Genomic DNA, 4,250 nt, shown 5'->3' with positions numbered 1-4,250 from the left:
GTATGGAAATCTTATTTGAAATATTTGATGGGAATGCTTGACCGCACATTGTAGTTTAGGATGCAACTGTGGGAGGTTCTTTTCTCAATTTGAGGCCCTTAATGTTTCTAAATATAAAAATTAGTTTGTGTTTAGTAAAATTGATTCATCGGTTCTTGAAAAGACATTAATTTTAGATTACTGATGCTAAAAAAGATGTGTAAGGAGAGAATTGGTGTCACAGTTGTTCAGAAGCACTAAATTGGATAGGAATGCAACATTGTTCATTCAGAAGGGCGGATTTTAGTTTAATCCTCTCAGTTTAGAAGTGGTGGCTAGTAGGTTATGCCGTGTAGGTTTGTCCCTTTATTAGGTATCAATCACACTTGAACACTTTATGGCAGAGTGTTTTGTCAGTGTGAGTTTTGAGACAGAGATAAAATTAGTTAAACATTTCCCATTCTGGAAAAACAGAAAGCCCTCTAGTAGAGAAAGAGCCACGTAAGGTATCTCCTCCAGTGTATCTGGAAAGGCTGGAGAGATAATGGTGAAATGTCAAATCCGGCTTTGAAGATCATATCTTCTTCAGCCCTTTAATAAAAGAGGATAGAAGGTCTGGAGGCTTCCCAGTGACTTCTTTAAGATGCTTTTTTTTTTTTAAACGCAAAAAGTGTATTGGAAAGATGTTCTTATCTTCCATCAATCTTTTTACTACAGTCAAGGGAGGTGGGAGACTCTTGACAGTAGTGAAAGCTGTAGTTCTTGAAATTAGAGTAATTTTATAGTAAAAGTATAAACGTTAACAATTGGCTCCCTGTATTTAGGGGGGATGCTTTTAAATAGTTTAAGGGAAAATTGGTGTATTACTATACCAATTCTACTACAATTGATGTTTGGTTATGGTTTAATGAGGATTTTAAGTGGTTTTGAGGAAATGTCACATGAAAATTTGATGTAGTGTGTATAATGCAAATGTTTAAAAACTGACTTATTACCAGATATTACATTTTAAAATTACAGAGAAAGTTTCAGGTACTTTACAGTTGGAAATTTATTTTCTGAGGTTTTTGTTTTGAGAGAGGTTAATTTTAGATGTGTTGAAAGAGCAGAACTATTTTTATAGATGTCTTGAATAATTGGTATGTAGACTACAATGAGAGCTGTTAAAGCTTTTTCTTCCTATTTTCTTCTGAGTTCCTTCACATTCTTTTCTTTTTCATTTCGAATTAGCTTTGTATTTTTGTTATATACTTCTTTTCGTTTGAAAAATGCTCACTGAAATTCATCTTCTTTGCCTTTTATAATTCAAAGTTCATCTTTTTTTTGTAGGTGACTTGCTTGTGGGGAGTCTTTCTTCCATTTAAGAACTCTTAGAGAGTACCACGTGTCCATGAGTGAGCTCAGCTAGCTAGTCATGGAGAGATTTTATATGGATGGGACTACCAAGTAAAGACACTGATTCCACAAGCCACTCAAATACCCCTCTTTACATTTTCTGCCATGTTTCACTTTTCACACGTAGGGGCACACCTGAAATGCCACTTGAGTTTATTTGTTCACCTTTGGTAATAGTCAACAGGCATCTTCCCTTTTCTAGCTGCCAGAAGCCAGTTTTTTTGTGATGGGTTGGTAAATAACCATTTGCTTACTACCTCTCTGTTCCTGTTGTACACTGTATCTCTTCAAGAAATGATGACTGGTTTTCTCAACCCCTCACTACCCCAAAAACACATGCACACCTATGAATGAAAAATGTGTTTTCTCTCCTCTTCACACCTCTCAGTTTACAGCATTTGTAATTACATTCCCCAGAACTTTTGGTGACGATATGGTATGAAGCAGAAAGATCTGTTGATAAATGGAAACTCTGGGATGTATTCTTTAGGGTATGACCACAAAGATGCATTTATTTCTTCTCTTACTTTATTAAAAAAGTTGAATTTCAAGAATCTCATTTCCAAACTTGTGACTATTTGAACTACAGATACGACTGTATTAGTGTTCTTATCAATTGTAACAGTTAATCCAGTGCAGGGGTTTTCATTTGTGTATAGTCCTATTTTAAATGTGGCGCTTCCCTCCCCCACCCAATCTTTTAAAATCTTCACTGCTTATCAAATGTGCATTTCTAATTTTTGTTATAGCCTTTTCATTGGTTTCTAATTTAACATGCCAGTTTCCAAGATGTAATCTTACACATTTGACTGTTTTTGTCACTGGACCAACACACCTGGTGAAGGAATAAATCCATTAAGTAGAAATAGTTTGGGGGTCTTTTTAAATTTATTTTTTAATGGAAAGCCTTTGTAAAAGAGAGGGCATTTTTAAAGTTGTATCCTTGAAATTAAGTAACACAGTTTTTCCAGGCATATGTTTAAATTACTGAGATGACTACTTTTGAGGAGATAGTACTAACAAAATCGTGATTTTAATGTGATTTTCGGTTGCCTTCTTAAATTAAAATCTTCGTACAATTTTATTTGCAGTCATTCATATGTAAAGTAAAACATATTGGAGTGAGAGGTCTTGAGTAATTATTAATAGGTTGACGAATTTCAGATCCTTAGAAAATATTTTTAAAAAAAGATGTTTGCCTTTTTAAAAACCATTAAGACGTTAGTAAACACAGTCTATTTCGTTGAGAAAAGGAAGGAAAATGGAAGATTAACAAAAAGATCAGGTGGTTTAAGTTGATATATTAAGCACTCTGTCTTGTGATTTTGTTTGCATTACTTAATACAAGGATCTGTATTGGCTCATTCTGAGACCATTTATTTTAAAGAATCAGACCTTATATACTATCATACCTTTAAAAGAGCTGATGGTTGTATATACAAAATAAGAAAAGTGTTAAATTTGTGAGTTAACATTGCCGATTGACCATATGGTATTAATTAGCATGAAGTTTATATATCATTCTAGTTTATGGTCAGTTGTTGAGATTCTTTAAACTGGAGGATATAATAATGGTTGAAAATATAGTTCATAAAAAAATGCATAGACACTTTTACAGGGAACGTTACAAAATTTGTTTAAACTACCTACATGCTTAACAGACTCCTATTTGGTAAATAGGGGGAGGTGCAAAATATTACTGGCCCTTTTGGAAAAGGAACACGGTACAGATCATTTTCCATAGATAGCTGACCAATGTGAACTCTGTAGGCCACATGCCAGGAACTCTTATGAATGGCTGCAATTGTGAACTGTCAACTGCAACCAAAAGACTGTTGAAAACCTGATTGTAAGGATCCTCTAGTGGCAAATATCTTTATATCTTGTTAATAGTTTTATTTGTGTAGTTTGCTAATGACTGATAAAATATTATAAATTCTGAGTGTTAAATAGTGTGTCCTGATATGTGCTATAAATATAGATTTTGTTTGTACACTTCATATATATCTATATAGATGTATGTATGAGATATACATATATACACACTTCTTTTAATGGAGTTTTTTTTTTTTTTTTTAACGTGACATTTAAGAGAGGATTATGTAAATGTATATGAGGAGGCAGAACTGTCACTCTTACTTTGTTTCAAAAATCTATAGGGAACTTTTTAGAACTCTGAAAAAGTCTTAGTGCATTTAGTCTTTAAAAATGAAAGCTCCTTAACTTGAATCTGTGTTTCTTTGGGAGCTTCTGGTTCTTTATCAGTATTGAAGTGTGGAGGTACTTTTGTCTTGCAGCTTTACAGTTGATGTTTAAATCACATGCCAGGTACCATCTTAGGCCTATCTAAGTAAGTAAGGATTTTGTAATCAAAGTGTAGTATCTCCTGTGTATGAGTGACATCATTATTTAGTAGAAAAATGATACTGATGCATTCATCAGAGTGCCATGTTGATATGCTTTAGTCATAAACGTGGCTCTAAGTTAAGGAAATTATCATAGATTTCCAGAAAGGCCGATGATCCAAAAGTGCCTGAAATTCCTAAAACCAAGAGTTGTATAAGTGAGAGCATGGCCTTTTTTATTCACAGTGATACACCATTGTTTAAAATTTTGTGTGAACTAAATTGTATAGGCTGAACATTGGTTAACTTTTTAGAAAATATAAGGGTTTTTATGTGTGTGGAGAAGACACACTCCAAGTAACTAATTTATTAACAGTGTCTTTTTCTTGTAAGGGATGGGGAGGGTATCTTGAACTAAATTGCCTTTATGAGAAGTCATTTTTGTTTTTTCACAGTACTGGTAGTGGGATATATGCTTTCTCCTTTATGAGAATAAATGTAATACCAATCTATTTGTTCTTTGAGAATTCT

At 33.5% G+C, this 4,250-nt stretch overlaps 1 protein-coding gene across 3 annotated transcripts in view; it reads left to right on the top strand.

The window, feature by feature from the left end:
- Positions 1 to 4,250, top strand: part of TSC22D2 (TSC22 domain family member 2) — a 50,962-nt gene that overhangs the window by 3,003 nt on the left and 43,709 nt on the right. The window lies entirely within an intron of this gene.

This window comes from Pseudorca crassidens, chromosome 5, assembly GCF_039906515.1.
Source record: "Pseudorca crassidens isolate mPseCra1 chromosome 5, mPseCra1.hap1, whole genome shotgun sequence".
Taxonomy (NCBI): Eukaryota; Metazoa; Chordata; class Mammalia; order Artiodactyla; family Delphinidae; genus Pseudorca; species Pseudorca crassidens.
Note: the sequence above shows the minus strand (reverse complement) of the source record. Positions and strands in the feature narration are given on the sequence as shown.